We start from the raw sequence: 24696 nt of genomic DNA, 5'->3' as shown, positions 1-24696 counted from the left end.
GCGTGGGAAGAATGACTGCGTGAGGGGATATCTGTCCCTCCGTTTGCCAACAGAGTCTGACTAGACGACAGTAGTCCCAAAACTGTGCCCTTTAAAAGACTCTGGACTACAGCTCCCAGGAGCCTCTGCCCTGCTGGCCAATAGCCTGGGATTCTGGGAGCTGAAGTCCAAAACAATAATAAATAATCATCATAATAGACTTATTTTTACCCGCCCCTCTGTCAAAAACATAACAATGTCCAATGCCCCAATTGTTCCCTCCCTCCCCTAAAACAGTATTAAACACATTAACTATTAAAAACAAATACATTAAAATAATTCCTTGAAGAGCACCATTTGGGGACCACTGACTAATAATAATAATAATAATAGATTTATTTACGTCCAAATTATTTACTTTCCAAAAGGATCAAGGCGGATTACAAAAATTTACAAAAATAAAGGCATGTACACAACGAAAAATGACATATCCCCTTTTCCCTTACCTCAGCTAAACAACACTATAAATACAAATTAAAATTAATTTAAAATACACACAATTTTAAATAGGCAAGATTCACAGAAGTTTAAAGAGACCCCCCCAAGGGCCACCCAGTCCAACCCCCCCCCGGTCTTCTGCCATGCAGGAATACACAGTCGAAGCACCCCTGACAGATGGCCTCCTGGCCTCTGTTTAAAAGCTGTTTGACAGGAGCACACTGCCTCAGAGTCTCCTTCTTAAATCCATAGATAAAGACCCAGGGATACATACGACTGACTGTGTCACATTTTAATTTTAAACCGCAGATTGAACCACATTTAGTACTGTGGGTGAATATGTTGAACTTTTTTTCTAATCGCTTTTAACTCAGTGCATAAAATGCAAATCCAAATTCAACAAAACAATCCCTGAAGATGCCAGCCACAGATGCCAGCAAAACATCAGGAATAAACTCTTCTAAAACACGGCCACGTAGCCCAAAAAACCCACAAAAACTATGGATGCCGGCTGTGAAAGCCTTCGACATAAAAAATTATTATATAATTTTGGGGGGGGGGGGGGAGAGATGGTAAACTATTGTAAATTTTAAAATCCTTTCCCTTTGATTAAATAAACAATGAGACTATTATCTGTGCAACACAAACAGTGGCGTCCCTAGGATTGGTGTCACTCATTAGTAATACCTTTTTTTCACTAATGTCACTTGCAAATCATAATTCCCATATGCCACTGAATGTGATGCTAATAGTTGTGACATAAACAACTAGCAAAATTAAAATGATGCCTTCAAATCACGATATCATAGGCACAGCCTAAATGTATTTACATGTACATAGTGAAGAGATGTATTTACATGTACGTAGCAAAGTATTTACACGTAAATAGTAAAGGAAAAGAAAAATTAAAAATATATATTTTAAAAAATACAATAATAATAAAAATATTATTATTATTATTATTGTATTTTATGATGATATAGTTAGGGGGCAGAAAAGAATAGAATGTATTTTAATGTATGCTGTATATTTTATATTGTATTTTGCTGATGAGGTAAGCCGCCTCGATCCTCTGGGAGAGCTGGGATAAAAACAATTATTGTTATTGTTATTATTATTATTATTAAAAAATCAAACTTTTTTTAAATTAAAATTTTGAAATTTGAATTTTTTAAAAAATCCGGGGCCTCTCCTTTCTCCTCCCACTGAGCTTCACCCCACTCCCACCATCTCTTAAAGCAAAGGTCCCCAAACTGTGGTTCTTTAAGAGATTTTGGACTCCAGCTCCCAGAAGCCTTAGCCATGTTGGCCAATAGTTTGGGATTCTGGGAGCTGAAGTCCAAAACCCCTTAAAAAGAGCACAGTTTGGGGACCACAGCCTTGAAGCATTTTAAGAGATGCAGGTGAATGCCACAGCCTCTTTCTACCAAAAGGTAGGTTTTTGAGGAGCAGTGGTGTCACCACCCTTCAGGGTGTCACCTGTTGTGGTCCGCACCCTCCACGCTCTTCTATTGACGCCACTGTACACAACATCCTACCACCGCTTCCCAAGGCACAATGGGATCTGGCAGAGTGATGCTTCGTGATTCATCACTCAAGGACACGAATCACTCTTCCTTGCACCTTCTGTTGGGAACCCCTACTCTAGCTGGAGTTCCCCACATTGAGGAGCAGGATGGATTGGATGGCCGACGGGGCTCCTTCCAGCTGTACGATTTTGTAATAAATCCCTTCCTGACCAGCTTTTGACTGCATAGACCATGAAAGGCTATGGGATGCCCTTAAAGACATGGGAGTGCCAACACATCTGATAGTCCTGATGAGGAATCTGTACTCAGGACAAGAGGCTACTGTCAGAACAGAACACAGAGAAATAGAATGGTTCCCAATTGGCAAAGGGGTCAGACAAGGCTGTATCCTTTCACCCTATCTGTTCAACTTGTATGCAGAACATATTGTAAGAAAAGCAGGCTTGGACACAGAAGGAGGAGGAGTGAAAATAGGAGGAAGGAATATCAACAATCTAAGATATGCATATGACACCATACTACTAGCAGAAAACCTCAAAGACCTGGAACACCTGCTAAGGAAGATCAAAGAGGAAAGTGCAAAGGCAGGCTTAATGTTGAACATAAAGCAAACAAAAATTATGACCTCCAAGTTCAACCTAGACAATGAAGAAATAGTAAAAGAATTCCCATAGGTGGGATCAAACATTGACAGAAATGGAGACTGCAGTCAGGAAAATAGAAGAAGATTAAGAATGGGGAGGGTGGCTATGAAAGAACTAAAAATTTCTCTGAAGATGCCAGCCACAGATGTGGCGGAAGCGTCAGAAAGAAAACTCTGCTAGAACATGGTACTCTAGCCCGAAAACACCCACAAAAACTTAAAAAGATTCTAAAATACAAGATATACAAAAGTTAGAAATCACAAGCCATCGTTCCCTATTACCATTGTACGGATGTGAGGTTGGACAGTAAGAAAGAAGTTAGGAAAGAAATCAATTCATTTGAGATTTGGTGCTGGAGAAGAGTGTTGAGGATCCTTTGGGCAGCCAAAAGGACAACAAAAGGGTCCTAGAAACATCAGCCAGAAATCTCCTTGGAAACCAAGATGACAAAACTGAGGCTCTTGTACTTTGGAAACATAATGAAAGGGGGACTCATTGGAAAAGACAATATGCTGGAAAAGATGGAGGGAGTATGAAGAAGGAAGGCTGCCTGCCAGATGGATGGACTCTATAGAGGTACACAGATTGGGATTGCAGGAATAACGGAAAGGATAGAGGGTCTTGGAGATGTCTCATCCATAGGGTCACCATGAGTCGAGATCGATTCAAGGGCAATTACCAACAGCAAAGCCTTCTCCAACCTGGTGCCCTCCAGATGTGTTGAAGTACAGTTTCCACCATCTCCATCTTTTGGCTGGGGATGACAGAAATGATAGGAGTTGTACTCCAAAATATTTGGAAGGTGACAGATAAAGGATTGACATACACACTCAGAATATACAACCTTTACATGTGAAGACATGCAGGATTTATGCATTTTGTGTAGTGAAGTCTTATACTACGCATCAGTAATTATGTGTACTCACAAGATATCTGAACCTTGGTTTCTATGGTCATCGAACCCAATTACCGAATGAGACAGACTTTATGTGTTATCAAAGAAGGCGGAGCTAATATTCAGATTATGGCTTGCATAAAGCTTCCCACTACATTAATAAGAAAATTTCCAAGGTTTTTTTTTTTATATTTTATTGTTGCAGAAAATTCCCCATTAAAAAACAAACAAACAAAACAACCACCAAATTCTTTCTTGTAGGAAAAGAAACACGGAAAAACCCCTTGGACTGAACAGAAAATGAAAATTACTTCAACATAGTAACAGCAGCCTGGGGGAAATGCTATTGACCATACTGGAAATCCCGCTTAAACTTCATTTCAGTTCAGTGCAAATGAATCTTGTGCCAGCCAGCTTCTGTAGAAGAGAGTTTTATATATAATACTAAAAATAACCCATTTGGGTTAAGGATACAGTGCTTGCAGTTGTCAAGCCCATTAGGTGCTTTTTGCTTCAGGGAAACTCGGCAGAAGTATGTTTCCACTACACATGATCTTTTAAAGCGAAAGGGGAATTCCAGCCCTTGAATAATTTCCGGTGTGTCATGGCAGACTGGCAGACAGCCAGGGGTTTTTTTGTAAGCTGCATTGCACTCCCTGGCTCAACATAATACAAATGTTTGAAATGAAGGATTGAGAAAGAGGCGAGGAACCTTTGGCCTCCAGATATAATCCACCAGCAATAGAGATCCACAGATTCCTCACTCTGTGCTGAACTGTTGTGTTTATTTTTTCCCATTGCAAGTTCCACTTCAGGAACATTGCAGACTCTTGTCCTAATTCTCTCCCTATGGATCTTACAATTGTTTTTCTCCCTCCAGTGTTTGTCTCTATGCACCTGACATACATCTGTGCCTATGTGTACCCCATGCATTTTCCATTGGGTTTTCTTAGGCAATGAATGCTTAGAGGCAATCAAATTATTGTTGTGCAGGAAAGACCAAGGGGACCAATGGCCTTTAGGGCCAGGGTGGGGATGAGGGTTGCATGAAACTTCTTTCCAGGGTCCCTAAAAACCACTGCACAGCTGTGCTGATAATTTTGTGTGGTGGTGTCTCCTGCTGTTCACCTCCCCACACGAGCTCATTCACTCAGCCACATCTTTAACTAGTGGTAAAAGAAATTGGAAGGGTAGCTATGAAAGAACTGGAAAAGATACTGAAGAGCAAAGACATACAACTAAGCACTAAAGTCAGAATCATTCAGGCCATTGTATTCCCAGTTACCATGTACGGATGTGAGAGCTGGACAGTGAAGGAAACAGAAAGAAAGAAAATCAACTAATTTAAATGTGGTGCTTGAGGAGAGTACTTAGCATACCATGGACAGACAAGAAAACAAACAAACCAACAAACAAGCTTCATTTATATACCACTTCATACTGCCTAAGCAGTGTCTAAGCGGTTTACAACTGTAAGCTAATTTGCCCCCAAACAATTTGGGTACTCATTTTAGCGACCTCAGAAGGATGCAAGCCTGAGTCAAGCTTGAGCCCTTTTCCTGGTCTTGAACTCGCAACCTTGTGGTTTTGAATGAGTGGCTGCAGTACAGGTATTTAACCACTGCACTACCAGGGCTCCTCACAACAAACAAATGGGTTCGTGAACAGATCAGATCAGGGCTCTCCTTGGAAGCTAAGATGATCAAGTTGAGACTATCGTACTTTGGCCACATAATGAGAAGGCATGGATCACTAGAAAAAACAACAATGCTAGGAAAGGTAGAGCATAGAAGAAAGAGTGGAAGACCACAAACCAGATGGATAGACACAGTCTGGGGGATTATGGGCAAAGGCTTGCAGGATCTGGACAAGGCAGTGGCGAATAGGGTCACCATGAGTTGGAACTGACTCGAGGGCAGCTAACAACAAAAACAAAAAAGGTAAAAGTAGTCCCTTGACATGAATATCTAGTTGTACCCAACTGTAGGAAATGGTGCTCATCTCTGTTACTATGCCGAAGAGCCAGTGTTGTCTAAGGATGACTCCAGTGGTCACTTTGTCAGCATGACAGCACCGAACGTTGTTACTTTCCCACTGAAGTGGTACCTATTACAGTCTGCCCTTCCTTTACGCAGGGGATCCGTTCCGGACCCCCCTGCATAAAGGGAATTCTACCAATGCTTGAGCCCCATTTAAATGAACAGGGCTTGTGCATGTGGCAGTGAGGCAGCACGCATGCACCACAGGCACGGGCACCATTACTCCTTATGGGAGGCACTACCCCTTTTCCCAGCGTGGCTTTCAGAGTATACTGAAAGCCATGTAATCTACTTGCATTTCTATGCTTTTGAACTGATAGGTTGGCAAAAGCTGGGACTAGTGACAGGAGCTCACCCCATTATGCAGCACTTGGGCCTCAAACTGCCAACCTTCCGATTGTACAGTCGTCGGAACTGGTGTCTTAACCACTAAGCCACCACATCCCTTTCTCTAGTAGTAGTGGTTGGGAAATTTTCATGTGGCTCGGGTGCAGGACATCACTTCTTGTAAAGCGCTCTGCATGTGGAGGTGTAGGGATTTTTAAGGTGATGCAGGAAGGAAACAAATGTAAAGGAAATATACATTATTAACTTTGTCATACTGCAGGACATTCTAACAGGAGAGCTTACTGTCAATATTTCTGGCTGAGAAACACAGATGTCGTCATTGCTAGTGGTAAATGGAGAAAAAGAAGGAAGTTTATTTGACAGTTGGATCTTTAATTATGTCACTGTCTGGTTTCCAAACCTAACCTATTAGGAGAAATTTCTGTTTCCTCTTCAATACAGTTTTCCCAGTAGAGAACGTAGCACCAAGCCATCTTTGCTTCAGACCAGGATCTAAAAGAAGAAATTGCAACACATGGGTGAGGAGGGAGGAGGAAATGTGTAGAAGAAAAAAAACCCAGCAACACTCGGCTTCTGGGGGTCCTTGAGCAGTCCCAAAAACAGTCTGTGGGTCACACTTTTTATCTGTGTGTCTTTTCTCCAGTCTTTTCCTAACCCACAGTTCCCATGCAATCTCAAGGTCTACGAATATGTACAGCTGGAAAGAACAGATAAAGAGGATCTAATGCAGATTCCAGAAACATGAAGAGATTTCTGAGAATGTCAGCTTTCCTTGTGTGTTTCTTTAAACACACTATCACACAAATATGTGTGTCCAGCCTATGTTGCTGAAGGGCAGTTTTAAAATAAGCTGGTAAGATTTCATTCTAAAAGTCAAAATGAGAGAGAGAAGGAGTAGGAGCAGTAGCAACAGCAGCTTACAATCAGTAATTGTACTTTTTCACTTATCCCAACATTACAGATTTGTTTCTCGGGTATATTTGTACCACAGCTTGCCAAAGGTGAGCCTCACCTTTTGCTTCCAGGGTTAGCTCTGTAATATGAAAGTGATGGAAATGTCTCTCTTTGAAAAAGAGGGAGTATGTGGTGCTTGCACATAGATGAAAATACAGTCCCTTAGGAGAATCTGTTCCACAGCATGATTTGATTTGTAGGAGAACATGTTCCACAACTTTGTTTTGTTTGGGATCTAAAAACACTATGCAAGAGTCCATGAATCCAGCTGGTGAAGTAATGACCTGTCACTCTGAAAATAGTTGCACAAACTATCTAGTCTTTTGTGTGCCTTCAAGTCACCTGTTGACTTATGGCATCTCTGTGAATTTCATAAGGTTTTCTTAGGTGAGGAATATAGTACTCAGAGGTAGTTTTGCCAGTTCCTTCCTACAGCACCTGCTATTCGTTGGAGGCCTCCCATCCAAATACTAACCATGGTTGACCCTCTTTAGCTTCCAAGACCAGAAGGGATCTGGTGCCTTTAGGGGATTTATGCTTGAAGAGGGGAGGGAACGGAAAGCAATTTATAGGAAGCAGCAGCAGTTTGGGAGAAACAAGGGTGCTTTCACAGATGCCTTTCTGGTATTTAGGCAGATCAAGAATTTACAGAGAATAAATGAGGATGCTTTAGTGACACGAAAGCACATGACAGCCAAGAAAGACCCCAGAGGCATTCATTAGCCATTCCCTTTAGGGAAAAAAATATCCTAATGATTACTCACCAATACTGCAATGAAAACTCACAGCCCCATAGTCTCAAAAGTATTTGTTGTCCACCCAAAAGGTCATTAGACACAGACTTAGGAATTTTCTACTGTCCGTTTTGCATGGTAGGCGAACCCCCTCCTACACAAATGAACCATGGGTTCAAGTTTTCTATTGTTTTAAACAAAGACAACTTATCTTTCTCACTTAGTAGCAGGGGAATTCCTGTGCATAAAGAATAACTAACAACGAATAAAGAAACTGAAAATAACTGGCCCGAAAAGTCCTGTGAGTCCAATTTATGATGAATTTAGAAAATGAGTTATGAATTTTTACTCAGTGGGATTTTTATTTTAACTTTTAAAAATAAGAGACAGACTTTCTTTGCTACAACAGTGCTCTCTCTAATCTAGACCAAGGTTTAAGGTTCATAGTAGCTATGATGAAATGTGAATTGTGACCCTTTTTCCTGAATACCACAGAGAACTCGGACTGGGAAGATTCTCTTACTGAGCAAGTAATTAGTCCTCTGAAACTCATAGCAGCGAAGAGATCAGCCTTCACTGTGCATAAGCATTTACAAACCCATGGAAGCAATAAGCTTCCTTCTCACTGAAGAGGAGAGCTTCAAAACATGGTAGAAAGTAGGTGAGCTACACTCTATGGGTGCATTCACACTGCAGAAATAATCCAGTTTGACACAGCTTTAACTGTCATGGCTCAGGGCTATGGAATTCTGAGAACTGTAGTTGGTTGTGGCACCAGAATAGAGCTCAGTATGGATGCAGAGTATGTTTTTGTGGCATGCTTAGAAGGCATTAAAAAAACACAAATTTCTGAAAATGTAAAGTAAAACAACCCTGATAGAGAGCCAGCATGTCATAGTGATTTGAGTATTGGACTACGACTCTGGAGACCAGGGTTTGATTTCCAGCTTGGTCATGAAACCAATTAGAAATTGTTGTTGTTTTGTTGTTGTTGTGTTGTTGTTGTGCAAGGAGGCAGTGGCGTCACTAGGGGGGTGCGAGAGGTGTTTGGATGACACTCCAGAAGAAGGATGACACCTGGTCAGGCCTCCTTCTGCATCCCTTGTTGCTGCTGCGAGTGAGGCAACATGGAGGCACTGAAAGAGAAGGCCAGGCCCCCCCTTCACTTTGCTATTGCCATGCTTTCCTATTCATGAGTAGGACGAGGTGGAGGTCAAGTGTGGAGCTGCCCCCAAGCATGTTCCAGCTCCCTTCAAGTTCCCAGTATGGTTGGAGACTCCTCCTGTGCTGGTTCTTGCATACTCTGGGGAGAAAGTAGGGAGAAGCCCCTCTGCCCTCTCTGGCAGCAGCATGACTAATCTGCTGGAGACTTACACTCTGCCAAGCATGCTGGATGGATCTAGGCCCAGATGATAAAGCACAAACCAGTGTGCTATCTTTCAAGGCAGAGAAATACCACACAAAACACTAAAAATGAAACTGAGCTGAGTTGTGACTGCGTGTACGGTTACAGTTCGTAGTTAAATTAGGAAGTGGTGAGATAACACAAGATTGTAAGACAGAGACAAGTGATAAGACAAGTGACATCAGAGGCAATGTTGTACAGAGCTGAAGGACAGAATGTTCCTTGCTGTCATGGACTTTGGGGGACTTCCAATTTCTCTTTTACACAACACTGGCAAAGTTCACAAGAGTTGTAATACTGGACAGGAGAGAGCTGGTGGGAAGTCAGCAGGAACTTCATCTGTATCGTAAATCTGACAAAGGTTTAGACCTAAGGTCTTTAATCTCCCCATCTAAATCCAGATTGCTACATGGTACAGAGTCAGAGCAAATGTGGTTGGAATGCTGGACTACAACCCTGGAGACCAGAGTTCGACTCCCTGCTCCGCCATAAAACCCACTGGTTGACTTTTGGCAAGTCACATGTACTCAGCCTCAGGGGAAAGCAATGGCAAATCCCCTATGAACAAATCTTGCCAAGAAAGCCCCATGATAGGGTCACCTTAGGTCACCATAAACTGGAAACAACTTGAAGACACACAACAACAGTCTTAAGCATGCACTGGGAGCCTTTGTTGGCTGGGAGATTATGTACAAATACTTTAAATACACACATACCCTAAAGGCACCAGCTCCCATCTGATCTTGGAAGCTAATCAGGGTCAGCACTGGTTATTATTTGGATGGGAGACTGCCAACAATTGCCAGATGCTATAATTTATGTTTCAGAGGAAAGAACTGGCAAAACCACCTCTGACTATTCCTTGCCCAGGAAAACCTTATGTAATTCATGGGATTGTCACAAGTCAACAGCAACTTGAAGGCATATACATAAACACACACAGAGGCTTAATTGCCAGAGAAAGGAGGGTGAAAGGCCTGTGAGCAACAACAACAAGTGTCACACAAACAACCCCCAAATTCCTTTTTTGTCTGATAATCTGCAGAATCTCCCTATATGTTAACCAAGAGAAAAAAGCAATGTTTTGCAAGCTATGCACAGTACCATCGGTTTTAATGGAGTCTTGAAAACCACTGGAGGACCCTGGGAAAGTCACACGTTTTCAGCCTCAGGGGAAGGCACTGGCAAACTGCCTCTGAACAAATCATGCCAAGAAAACCCTGTGATAGGGTCACCATAAGTCAGAAATGACTTGAAGGTGCACAGCAACAGCAAGGTCGAGCAAACATGCTGCTAAACAAGGCTGGCCAGATGTCCTAACTGCAAGGAAGGACCTGACACCACAGAATGTAAGACAATACAAAATAAAAGGTAATAACATTAAATGTAAATTAATGCTTCTTAGTCATGCTCAAAATGGAGGACATTTTGGAATTCCTCCTGGATTGAAGGTTGAAATGTAGGACATGTCTGGGAAAAGGAGGCCATCTGGTTACCCTGTGCTCTACTCTCTTTCTCCTCCTACCTTAGGGCAAAGGTATTTCCTCCCCAACACAAATAACTAAAATGGGTCCAGAGAAAAATTGTGCTATTGTTTTATAGGAAGCCCTGGTGGTGCAGTGGTTAAATGCCAGTACTGCAGCCATTAACAGCCACAAGATTGTGAGTTCGATCCCAGTCAGGGCTCCAGGGCTGACTCAGCCTTGCATTCTTCTGTAGCTTACTAAATATTGCTAAGTGCTTAAGAGTGCTTAAGTGCACGGATAAGCGGTATAGAAATGTACTTGCTATTGAGTAATTGCATGCAGTCTGATTCCTCCCTGCACACTCAGGTCCACTGGGAACAATTTACTGCAGCTAAGGAAGATCATACTAGCTGTGGTTACCCAGAGAGCCTTCTCATCTGCCGGTCCTAAATTATGGAATGGCCTGCCAGAAGAGATCCGACACATCACCACTCTTGATGCCTTTAAAAAGACTGTCAAGACGGATCTCTTCCGGCAAGCCTTCCCTGACTGACCTCCCGTTACACCGATATGGATTGCCCTTCGACTGCCCCAAGATGTCTCGCTCCAATTTTAATTAATTTTAACTTGTATTTTATATTGTTGTTATTTTACTTTTAAGATAGGGGGATAAGAGGATTATGTGATTTTAGTTATGTATGCATGTATTGTATTTATATATATTTTTATTGTAACCCACCTAGATCCTTCTGGAGAGACGGGATATAAATAAAATTTATTATTATTATTATTATTATTATTATTATTATTATTATCCGTGTTACAGAGATGGAGGAGGCATAACAGAAGGAGAGGGTTGCCTGCTGCTGCCGCTGCTTCCCACTAAAGTATCTGCTGCCTGACACAGCCACTTCAGTTTGGCTCACAATCAGACCAGTCCTGGCAGAGAATGAGGAATGTACAGGAAATGTGTGGATAAAAGAGGCTAAAAGCAGAAACAAAGGGGAGAGACACGATCAGGAACTCAGACCAGAGGTGATGAGGCTATCGGAATAAATAAATAAAAAAAAAAAGGGGGGGGGAGATCTATGCTTCCAAAGGTTATCCCTTACCTGCTTTCTTAAATGCCAGAACTGAACAGATTGAAGGTTTGGCATAAGTGCAACAACTACTTTGAGTCTGAAGTGGGCTAATATGCTTGCCCACAATCCTCATAATAAATAAAAGCTGTGGATCATGACTTCCATTTGACCCCAGTTGGTTGCTGATGTACTTAATCCTTTTCAGGCTCTGGCAAGCTGGAATTTGAGTTGATCCAAAAGGAGTAGAGGGCACATAAAGCTGCTAGAACTTGGAAGGAAAAAGGAGAAATGTGCTCAGCAAGACACAGATGTTCAAGGGAGAATAAGGAATTTTCTGACCTACAGCTTCATGAGAAACATCCGTTTTCACGGAAATGCTGTCACTGATATATTTACGCACATACTGTTCGTACTATATTTGTTGTTGTGTGGCTTCAAGTTGTCTCCAACTGATGGTGACTCTAAGGCGAACGCATCACAGGGTTTTCTTGGCAAGATTTGTTCAGAAGAGGTTTGCCATTGCCTTCCCCTGAGGCTGAGAGCATGTGACTTGCCGTAAGTCACCCAGTGGGTTTCATGGCCGAGATAGGAATCAAGCCCTGGCCTCCAGAGTCATAGTCCAACACTCAAACCACTATACCATGCTGGCTCTCTGATAGTATATCTATAGTGATTAAAGAAGATCATTTGGTCCAAAACACATTGCAGAAATAATCCAGTTTAAGACCACTTTAATTGCCATGGCTCAATGCTAAGTATTCTGGGAACTGTAGTTTTGTGAGACATTTAGCTGTTTCTGTGAGAGAGCTCTGGTGTCAGAATAAACTACAATTCCCAGTATTCCCTAGCACTGAGCCAGAAACTGGATTATTTCTGCAGTGTGTTGTGAACCATTGTTAGCTATAGCAACATTAGGAGATCATGTTAAATATCTTAGAATCTGACTTTTTTTGGTTGTCATCCAAGGCCCTTTTCACCATACACAATTAGAGCGGTCTAATCCACATTAACAGCCACGGCAACATCCTATGGAATATTAGGATTTGTAGTTTGTTGGGGTCTAGAGCTTTCTTGCTGAGAATATTAAATGAACCTCACTGAACGGCAAATCCCAGGAGTTTCGTGGGAATTTGCCAGGGCAGTTAAACTACAATATAGAGAAATGTCATGTCAAAAGGTACAGAAAAAGAGGATGGAGTTGGCTTGCAGCCATAGCGGCTGTCTTCACAGACAGTGACTGGCAGACTTTATCCACTGCAAATTGCCGTATATGTAACTAGCCACTAGAAAAGATGCTTAAGTAAACCCACACTCTCTGGATAGCTTTGGAGAAACATGGTTTCCCAAACTTTTCATAAGAGATTAGAAAGTTATTTTTCAAAAGGAACTAGTTATTTTATTCATTACTACGCTCACCCAAGGATTACTGTTACAGCAGTTCAGTAAGAAAATTTGCTGAGTTACTTCTTACTATCAAAGAATCATAGGCGGGTTACAGACTGCCAAAAAATACGTAGTGACTACGTATTAGGGTTAGGAAGGTGCGGTGCTTTCGCACTCCCCTAACCCTAATACATAGTCACTATGTATTTTTTGGCGGCGGCCGTTCCAGATGGCCGCCGCCATGTTTAGATCTTGGACGCATAGCGTCCAGACGTGTTGCGGCGCCTATGACGTTGCGAGTGCGCCAGCGGCACCTCGCAGCATCATAGCTGTGCCGTGGAAAGAAGCTCCATTTTGGAGCTTCTTTTTTTGCTCCGTAATGGAGCGATTTGGTTGCAGCGGCTCCCTCACGGAGCAAACAGCAGCGGCGGCAGATCGCCGCAAAGCGGCGGTTTATAACTCGCCACAGAATCATAAAGAGTTGGAAGAGACGGCAAGGGCCATCCAGTCCAACCCCTGACATGCAGGAAATCTCAATCAAAGCATCCCCGACAGATGGCCATCCAGCCTCTGTTTGAAGACCTCTAAGGAAGGAGACTCCACTACACTCCGAAGGAATTTGTTCCACTGATATGTTGTTGCTATGGAAATTAGAGGGAAATATTTGCTGGTTCCCCTTAAATTCCTTATGAAAATTCTGAGGAAAATGCAGTAGACATAACAAAACAATCTCTTGTCGTTGCAACATGAGGCAGACACGCATTGGACCTTTCCTACTAATCTTCCCATTGCTCAGACTGAGTCAGCACACACAGTAATGGGTAATAGGCAAACCACCCATTCCAGTCCAACTGAATGGTAATGAATTACAATTGTGTTTGTTCCAGCCTGTTCTTGCAAAAAGTAAGTCATTCCAAAGTAACTCATAAGAAAAACAAATTTCTTCCAAGCTCTTTTCACAGAGGACATGGCTATACAGTACATAGTTACTGGTCATACAATGGACAGCATCCTGTTAGTGGCACACAGGCACTATTCTCTACTGATGACTGGTGGAAAGGAGAGAAAGAATTCAGGCAGTGAAGGTGGGCTGGTCTAGGCTCCCAGGGGAAGGAAAAGGAGGGTGATTTCCATCTGTGAAAGCACCCTTATTTCTCCCAAGTGGCTGGTGCTTCCTATGAATTGCCTCCTTCTCCCCAAGCTTAAATGCCCTAAAGGCAACAGATCATATCTGATCTTGGAAGCTAAGCGCGGTCAACCCTACTTAGTGCTTGGATGGAAGATCACCAATGAATACCAACTGTTTGTTGCGCTTGTTAGTGACCTTCAAGTCGACCTCGACTCATGGCAACCTTGCGAATGAGATGACTCTAAGCTCTTCTATCCTCTCCTTTTCTGCTCAGGTCCTATAGGTTCAGGCCTATGGTCTCCTTGACTGAGTCTATTCATCTAGTGTGAGGTTTTCCTCTCTTTCTCTTGCCTCTGCCTTCCCCAGCATCATTGTCCTTTCTAATAAGTCATGCCTTCTCATGAAGCACAACAGCCTTAATTTAATTATCTTGGCTTCTAGCGAGGGTTCAAGCTTGATTTGTTCTAGGACCCAATTGTTTGTCTTTTTGGCCATCCATGGCATCCTCAGCACTCTTCTCCAGCACCACATCTCAAATAAATTGATTGTCTTCCTATCTGCTTTCTTCACTGTTCAGCTCTCAAGTGATGGGGATTACACTGGCTTGGAGATTCTAACGTTAGTGCTAAGTTTTATACCTTTACACTTTAGGATTTTGTCTAGTTCTTTCATAGCTGCCCTTCCCATTCCTGGTCTTCTGATTTCTTGACTGCAGTCTCTGTTCTGATCAATGCTTGATCCAAGATATGGGAAATCTTTAACTATGTCTATTTCCTCATAATTTAGGCTGAATCCTCCATGGTTATAGCCCAAAAAACCCACAAAAAAGTTATTATTTTTGTTTTCTGTAGTATGCTATATTTCAGAGGACAGAACTGGCAAAACCACCTTTGACTATTCCTTGCCTGAGAAAACCCTATGAAATTAATGGTGTCGCCATAAGTCGACAGGTAATTTGAAGGTGTGTGTGTATATATACACACACACCCCTCCCCACCTGGAAGGAGCCTTGGTGGTGCAGTGCTTAAATGCCAGTACTGCAGCCGCAAGGTTGTGAGTTCGATCCCAGTGCTCCAAGATTGACTCAGCCTTCCATCCTTTCATACGTTGGTAAAATGAGTACCCAGCTTGTTAGGGGCAATTGTCTTACACATTGTAAATTGCTTAGAGAGCACTGAGTTCACTGATAAGTAGTATAGAAATGTAATTGCTATTATTAAATGCTAAGCAGAGCAGCAGGGGCCTCTCCCAGGGTTTGGCAGCTATGAGGGCTGGAGGGAGGACGACACAGAACTGTTATACTACATTCTGCTTTGCTTGCTCAATGCAAGATCTTGGCCATTTCCTCCAGAACCAGAAATACTATGTCTATGAAAAGAGGTAGTGGCAGTGGCAATACTAGGGTGTTTGGGAAGTGCAGACTGCACTACCAGAAGAGACGTGACACTCCTCCCACTGCACCCCTCCCAGTTTGCAGTGGCAGTGAAGGCCTCTTTATGAGAAGATCTCTGCCATTGTGGCCGAGTGGCCCTCTTGCAGCTTTGCTGCAGCAGCGGAGGCTTCCTCACAAGAAGAACTCTGCCACTGCAGCAATGGGGAGGGCTGAGCACCCCTCTCCTTGTTTGCTGTGGTAGCAGAAGCTTCCTCACGAAGAGACCTCCACCGCCGCAGCAAAGAAAAGAGACCAGTGCACATTTTTGGCCACTGCCACCACTCCAGCAGCCCTCCTTGCACTGAATGACACAAGGGGTGGGGATGCCACTGGTTCCTGGGGCGCATAAGTAAGAGGTTGCTCTTGCCCTCATTCCTGCTTGTGGCTTTCCAAAGGCATCTATGGGACCAGAAGGCTGGACTTTACTCTACCTTCACACTCCAGGAGCTGATCTGGTTTGTCTGCTTTACTGGAAAGCAAAGAGAAACAGGTTAAGATTATTTCCACCCTGTCACCCTTACTTACCTTTTTTGTCTGCTCCTCATCCAATGAGATACCCAGATGCTTCTTTTTTACCTTCTTGGCTCTGATGTCCTCTGTGAAGACAGGAAGGGCTCAAACCTGACTGGTGAATCATAGATTTGGAAGATACCACAAGGTCCAGTCTAACCCCCTGCCATTCAGGAACTCACAATCAAAGGACCCCCAAGAGATGACCATCCAGCCTCTGTTTAAAGACCTTCAAAGGAGACTTCACCACACTCTGAGGGAGTGTGTTACACTGTCCAACAGCTCTTACTGTTCCCCCTAATATTTAGGTGGAATCTCTTTTGCTAGAGCTTGCATCTATTGTTCCATGTTTTAGTCTCTGGAACAGCAGAAAACAAGCTTGCTCCATCCTCAATGTGATATCCCTTCAAATACTTAAATAGGGGTATCATATCACCTCTCAACTGTTTCTTCTCCAGGCTAAACATACCTAGCTCCCTAAGTATTTCCTCATAAGGCATGGTTTCCAGACCCTTCACCATTTTGGTGGCCCTCCTCTGGACATGCTCCAACTTGTCAACATCCTTTTTGAATTGTGGTGCCCAGAACTGGAAGCCGTATACTTGTTGGGAAGCTGTTATATTTCATTATTTCTTTTTCACAGCAGCATCAACACCACTACTTTAAGTCAGGCTGTGACCTGCCATTGAATAAACCAGTGATCTTTGAAAAGGACTGATTTTCTCTGGAGCAGAAAATGAAATCAGAAACAAAATCTATGTCAGGGCTGGATTAAGACATGCTGAGGCAATAAACTATGTCCATTTTAAGAGGCCCACAACATTATCCTCATAAAGGGCATTCTTCAAACATAAACAGAAATGAGGGTTATTTAGAGGCCTCTCAAAATCTGAGGCACTAAACTGGAGTTTCCTTAGCTTGTGTGGCCATGTCCATACAACTGTTTCTCATCTCTCAAGTGTCATAGCATAAACTTTAATGCGGTCACACAGCAGCCTCTGGCTCCAAATTTCATGATGCAGTTTACAACCTTGCTTGCAGGAAATGTATAGAAAAGCAGCTATATCCCATTCAGAGGGGTGGGAGGCAGACTACTTCCCTTCTCAGTAGACTCAGGCAAAAGCAAACTGCTGCAGTCTTTCCTCATGTGTTATTCCTCATTAATAGCTTTTGCCACCTTGGTCACATTCTGATGTTCTTTGGTCACGCCTATGTGGGTTTTTATCCATTGGAGGATATACTATTACCATTTTTGGTACTACTGTACTATTATTATATAACTTTATTTCCCACCCTTTTCTCAGCCCATCCAAAGATGCAACTAAAATTTCACTGCACTAAAACCTTTTAAATGACATATAATTAAATTATTAATTAATAGAGCTAAACACCATTAACAAGTATTTTAAAGAAGCAAATATGGACAATATAGCACATTATTTAAAAAAAACTTTCCCTATAAGCCATCAGTTCCCAAGGGTTTGCTGAAACTAAAAACATCTTCACTGATCTAATTATTGTTATATTTCCAGACTGGTCAAAAAGCATCAATCATAATGAGATCTAATGCAACAGTCCACTTTTGTTAATAGGAGGCTGATCCTTGAAAGGTGGTCCTTAGCTTTTCAAAAACACAGTGCCTGTAGGTATAGTGCTGCAGTTTTAGCACCATCGTGTGGTGTGCACAGAAACGCCAGCAAATGAAAACAAGTTGGCTGCTCTTTCTGGAGGAGTTGAAAAATTGTAGTTAGCCTTGCAGGACTGACTGCTTTCCAGAGATCCACTGATGAGAATCAGTAGCAAAACAGTGAGGCAGGAAGGCAAAAATGTAGACTTGAAAACAAGATGCTTCTGAGCACATGCTTCACCAGGGATTTATTTTCACTACCAGAAGTGGAGCCCTCATATGCATCTTTTCACACCCAAATCTCCTAGTTTTTCTTTCATGTAGAAATCTCCCCCTCTTTTGCTCCAACTTTGCTTGACTTCAGCTGTCATTGTCTGGACCACAAGTCCATAATTGTTGTAGGAATTATAATCTTATAAAGACTTGTTTCCAAGAGCTGCTAAATTGGGAGAAAATAACAGACTCTTTTCTTCTTTGGTATTGATAAACTACTGGCAGCTACCAACCTACCCTTACACTTCGTGTCCCAAGCCTTTTGGATAAGGGAGATTCAACCTATATTACTTTATGTTCATGTAAATGCCGCATTATTTTGAATCCACCCAATTCTACAATGCCCACATATTCTAAAAGACACCAGCTGTTGTTAAGATGTTTTTCCCAGTTATGACAAGAAATATGAAACTAAGCGTCACTTAATTAAAAAAAACAGGTTTTACACTGGAAGAGTTACCAAAGCAGCTAAGACAAACATGCAACTGAGGCAACAAGGAACATCTTTGTGGTCAGCGTTAATGACACCAGCATAATGAAAACAATAGCTGGATTTGTTAATTCCATTAACCAAGGGTTCCCTTGAAACCCTTCTTTTAGAACTGATCTGTGTCACATCCTTTAAACTGTTTCATTGCTTCTGTTTTGCTCTGGAATTTTTATGTTGAATTGTTTCATTCAATTATTTCTTGTTTTTAGATTACAGTATCCACCCTTATCATTTTCTGCCGCTTCAGTTGATCCTGGTCAGATTCAGTCCAAAAACATTACAGAGTCCTCTCTGATCTGTGGTTTTGCTGGCTGCGTTTTAGGTCACCCATGGTCAATTGCAATCTGAAAACATTACTGGCATAGGGTTTGGTACCATCTGGTTCCCAAACTTGGGTCCTTCAGATGTTTTGGACTTCAGCTCCCAGAATTCTTAACTGTTGACCAAGCTGACTGGGGCTTCTGGGAGTTGAAGTCTAAAATGCCTGGTCAATCAAAGTTTGGGAATCACTGATCTATAATTTTTGGAAGGTATCCCCCCGTGGATAAGAAGGGGCTACTGTAATTCTTTTGAGCTGTGGAAAGATAGGATAAAATATTTAAGTTAATAAATCATTTTCTATCCTTTACTGTGTGATGGTTTATTCTATTCCTTTTTCCATATTATTATTCTTGCATGAGGTGAAATTTATTCTCACATCCTGCTGCTTTTTATGCAATACTAATAAATGAAGTTTGCATTCTGTTAGACTAGATTACTGCTTCTGGTTGTTACTAGATGAATCTACCAAGCATGTTTACCATTGTGTGTGTGTGTGTGTGTGTGTGTGTGTGTGTGTGTGTGTGTGTGAGATAGGCATACTGGGTAGAGCAAAGAGAAGGGAGGCAGGGTTAAGAATTAAGAGAGTGCAATGGTGACAGTAATGCAGTTGCAAAGAAAGTGCAAATTTTGTGCACTTGGGTTTAAACAAAAAAGTTATCACTGTTTTAATTTCCATGTGAAGGCTGGTGAAGATTCACATTTCCATTCTCAATTCAGAGTCATAGTCCAGTCAACTGAACCAAATAAGGACCCAGCTTCAGCCATTCGGGTAGTCACTGAGATAGTTCAACATTATGTGGGAATAGTGTAACTATTTATGCTTATATATTGAGCTTTGAAGGTGTTTGGAAACCTGCTTTGAAGGAGTGATGAAGAAATATATTTCCCTCAGATTTCTCTCATAATCACTTATAGAGCAATGGATTTTACAGCACAATCATTTACTCTGAAACAGATCTCATGGTGTTCAGTGAATCTTACTTCCAAGTATGGCTGTGTGTGATCAAAGCTGAAAATAAGTTCAGTCAAATTTAATCAAATTTAGTCTAGGATGATGCATATAGGATTGTACTATTACTCTGCTAGTGGGTACCATAACTTAAACAACAACAACAAATGATTGTATCATTATGCTTTCATTGTGGGTATCAGGAGTGTAAACTCATGAGCACCATTTTAGGTAGTCTACTACAGACCAGTTCTGTGACTAAGAACTCCACATTCTTGGTCTCAGAAATAATCCTTTTACTTCAAATCTTGCCTTCAAAGGCCTACTTTCCACATTTTTCTCACCATCCTGCTGCCCTTCAGTATATATGCAAGGATTTCCATGCAAACAGAGCTGTCTGGTGTCTGGTTCATTCAACAGTTTCACAAGCCTGGATATGTGTGTGACCTTCCTGTTTCCAGCCCTCCCTTGGGAACCAGCTGATTAAAGAGAAGACTGACCGATTGTGCTCCTACCCAGCTGTCTCCCAGGAATGAGAAAGACAATGTAGGAGAGGGTGAACACAATATTGCCATTGTTAAAGGTTGCCCAACTGTAGCAGAAGCTTCTGGGGATATAAATGGTTGCAGTTTCCTTAATATTATTCTCCATAACACTATGAATGAGATTGAGAGATTTAAAGGTCACACCACCGGAGCTGCTGTATCAGCAAGAATACAGAAGGGTGCCCCAAACCACCCAGTGCCAGTGGAATAAGACAACCTGTGATGTTGTGAGCCTATCAGGATTAACCACGCAGGAGCCACAGGAGAGGACTGGACTACTTTGTACCATCAGCAAGGACTGGTTCTTCCAGTGGTAACATGAAAGAATAAATCTGGTGCCTGAGTCACCATTGGATTGATGTCAGCAGAACTGGAGATGACTCAGAGCTTCTAACTCCAGTGCTTAGCTTCCAGTAAAGCTAGTTTCTGGAGGCAGATTTTGCATAAACAGACATAGGGCCCAAACAGACAGGCCAAAATAAAGCTGCCTCAGGTCACTTTGGAGGTATGTTGTTTAAATGACACACACATCTTAAGAGGCCAGCGGTTGCACCAAAGCTCCGTTCCAGTCCTTAGGACAGGAGCACGGCTTTGGCACAGCTACCGGCCTCTTAGGACGCATGCATCATTTAAACAGCACACTTCCAAAGTGGCCGTTCAAAGACCAAACTAGCTAACAAAAAGACTTATCACCAGAAGGTTCCCCCCAGTAAATGAACTGGTCACAGCAACTTTGAAAGAACGGACATTAGAACAGTTGTGAACTGCATTGGTGGAGAAACTATACATACCAATTAAAGCATGAATCTTACTCCTTTATTTATTACATTTTTAATCTAACCATTCCGCTTAAAAAGTGCTCAGGATGTCTAGCAAACATCACAAAAGTCAAATTAAAGAAGAGCATGGGGAAAGGACCTGGATTTTACAGCATGTGTAGACATAAAAGAAAATTTTATAAAGATGTTACATAGGTGGTATCTCCCCCCAGCTAGACTGGCAAAAATGTATAAAACTGGGGAGGGAGATTGCTGGAGATGTAGAAAACAGTATGGATCTTTCTTTCACATGTGGTGGACCTGCCTTATTATTCAATAATTTTGGAAAGAAGTGTACATGTGTATAATGAGAATATACAATTTAAATGTCAAACTAACACCAGAAACATATTTGTTAAATATTATTGAACATAAAGGGATAAGAAAATTTTTGAAACCAGTATTATATCTTATCACCACAGCAAGAATTGTAATTGCTAAAAACTGGAAGAATCATGGAGATGTTGAAGTGGATGAATGGCTGATTAAGGAGTGGAAGTGATAGAGATGGATATGATTACTATGTGGTTAAGAGATGGAGATAAGTACGAAAAGAATATTGAGAGTGTATGGAAACCACTGATACAATTTTGTGAAAAAAGATGGGCACTTACATAGATAAATAAGAATGATTATGGGAAATAGAACTTATAGCTGATGCAGAATGAAACAAAGAATATAGAGGTAATTAAGGAAAATGTTTCTAATACTCTTGTATTTCCTGTGTTCCTCTCTTCTTCCTTTTTGGTCTGTAAATAGTAAAATAAAGATGGTGAGGTTCTCCATTTTTGGTGAGAAGCATAAGGGAGGATATGATAGTATGATAATTTCCTAGAAATGGAGATTTAAAGGACAGTAAGATTTATTATAAAGAAATAAGTCATAGTCTTGTACAACAAAACTTTAACAGATATTAAAAATTGTAGAGAGATGAAGTAGAAAATATCGAACACGAATCAAGGACTAGAATTTAGAAATGCTGGAAAACAAATCTTAGAATGAACAATGTAAGGAATGAGGGGTTTTGTACCCCATGTTCTGTCTTTTATGTTTTGGTTTGTTTGTCTGGGAGTAGGTATAAGATTAATTAAGACTACGGATGATCTACAATTAGTGTTTATGTATTTATCGTATGTAAAGATTATTTTAATAATAATAATAATAATAATAACAATAAAGTCATATTAAAGAATAAAACCCAATTCACTGCAATAATAAATCCTTAAAATATGCATATATGTAATGACCTACACTATTGTGTGTATACACTATAAACAGGATACTGGATACTGGGTAAAGGATTATAGTGTGGCCATTTGATAAAAATAAACTCTAATCCACTAAATTTTATGCTACTATAAATTTATCCTTAAGATGTCCCAAGGCACCTTGCTGTTTCATTATGTTGTATTAAACAACATAAAATTTCTTGAGAGCATGATGATGAAAATGTAGATGGTAAATCCCAAATATACATTTGTTTTTGCAGCAACAAACACCCTGTTTGGTAGATTAGGTTGATTTGTCCAATGCCAGCCAACCAACCTGAAACCTGAGCAGAAATTGATACCAAGGGTAAATTGGTCTCCCTGGTCCAGTTGCAGTGCCTGACTGGTGGGCTAAACCTATCCCTCTATTTCAAGGATGGGCAATGCCACTGGTTTTTTGGGTGAAGGAGATTTGGGGCCTTCTGGGGATTAGGGGAAGCAAACGGCTACATTTTTAGACCTTTTTTATCAGCTTTAGTGTAGTTTGATGGGGGAAATACCCCAAAATTGCCCCTCCTAGCTTCAGAGGTCACACGTAGGGGTCCCAAGATTGACATGCAGCCTATAGCCCACTCTTTGCATATCTTTGCTCTGTTTAGAATTTCCAGCATTCTCCACCTGCTATATAGTTATATGTCCATAACTAAGTAACCTCTCCTGGCCTGATTTTCCCCCTTATGGAAACGTCATTCACCTGTGTTCTAAAGAACAGCATAATGGACCTCCTTCTTCCCAGGCAGCTGATGCCTGGTAAAGTAGGTTGTGAGGAGGAGTTAGGATTGTGGCAATAGTATCACAATTGTGACAAAGTAGTGATCATGAATACAGAATAGTTGTTGTTGTTGTGTGCCTTCAAGTCATTTCTGACATATACGGATGAGTAAATCTAGGTATACCTGACTGAGTAGCTGATGTAGAATATCGACCAATATTTCTATCCTTCTCTACAACTGGAGAGGCTTTCAAAGTACCTTACCCAATGGTTAGCATTCTGCTGGTGTTTTACACAAACCTGAGTTCCCTTACACATGCAGTCGCACTTTTCTGGCCATTGTTTAATATCCATGTTCAGCACACAGTTGCATAAACAGAATTCTGCAAGTGTAACTGTTGGATGTGCTGTTGTGCATTCTTGGATGGTATGCAACTATCCTTCAATATACCACTTGATTGACTGGGATTACAGAAACATCCATTGCACATCCTTCATTTCATAATGGAGAAATAAGCTAGAACCTAGGCAGATACACAGTTGGTTGCACATTGTTGGTACTCAGCCAAAAGTGGGTAATACAACAGCCATCAGTAAATGTACATTACTGTGTAGATGTATATTATACAAGCATGTAGATGTATACTATGGCGGGTTACAAACCGCCATAAAGTACGCGCTCCGCACGTACTAGGGTTAGGAAGGGCCATATTAGGGTTAGGAAGGTTCTTACCTTCCTCATGGCTCTTCCTCCCAGTACACGCGGAGCGCGTCGTAAATGGCGGCGCCCATCCACATGGGCGCCGCCATTTTGACGGCTTGGACACTGTGCATCCAGACGTGTCGCGGCGGAAGTGATGCCGCAAGGGCGCGCTCCGCCCCTCGTGGCGCCACTTCCATGTTTCGAAAAGGAGTGCCATTTCGGCGCTCCTTTTTCGCTGCGCGGGGAAGCCTTGTGGTCTGGCCGCTGGGGTTTCCCTATGCAGCGAATGGCGGCGGTGGGAAAACGGCCCCTTGAGGGTCGTTTGTAACCCGCCTATGCCACTTCCCATCCTCCCCTTTGAGTCTTCCCAGATTTGTGGAGCTAACGTCAAATCCACCCACACACAGCAGAGAAAAGCCAAGAGATTCTTTTAAAACTCTCAGGTTTGCAGATCCTCAAAATATCTTTTAAAGAAAAATTCATGGAGAGAGGTGGGTCAAACATCACTTAGCATAGAATAGTGGCAGAAGTATAAATTGCAATGACTAACGGAAGAGGATGGAGTGGGAGAGAGTCATATAAAAGTATAAAAAAGGGCATCACACTGTCTAGGTAGGTAATTTCTTGGTTCACTCTGCAAAAGTATTTTAAACTAGGTTTTGATGAACAGAAGAGGAAGCTACTCCAAAATATCAACAGAGAAATCAAATAACGGAATGTGACTAAGCTGGGGCAAAAGAGTGTTTGCCACACACCCAAAAAACTCTACAGAAAAGGAGGGAGAATCCAACTGCAAACTAACTATTACAGAGTAAAGGATTTTTCCACACTACAAAATTATAGCACGTTGATACTCCTTTAACTGTCATGGCTGCCTCCTGTGAAATTCTAGGATTTGTAGTTTGGTGATGGACTTAGACTTCCTTGCCAGACAGCTGTAAAGGTGTAGTTCAGGGACCTACC

General features: G+C 41.7%; 1 long non-coding RNA gene across 1 annotated transcript; it reads left to right on the top strand.

Annotated features, from left to right (window-relative positions):
* Positions 1-10255: 10255 nt before the first annotated feature.
* LOC121927179 lies at positions 10256-12037 on the top strand. Its single transcript, XR_006103155.1, has 3 exons — positions 10256-10396; positions 11318-11526; positions 11779-12037. It is a non-coding gene; the product is annotated as an uncharacterized LOC121927179 (long non-coding RNA).
* The last annotated feature ends 12659 nt before the right edge of the window (positions 12038-24696 follow it).

This window comes from Sceloporus undulatus, chromosome 3 (genome assembly GCF_019175285.1).
Source record: "Sceloporus undulatus isolate JIND9_A2432 ecotype Alabama chromosome 3, SceUnd_v1.1, whole genome shotgun sequence".
In the NCBI taxonomy this organism is placed as follows: Eukaryota; Metazoa; Chordata; class Lepidosauria; order Squamata; family Phrynosomatidae; genus Sceloporus; species Sceloporus undulatus.
This window is presented reverse-complemented; position numbering and strand designations above follow the sequence as displayed.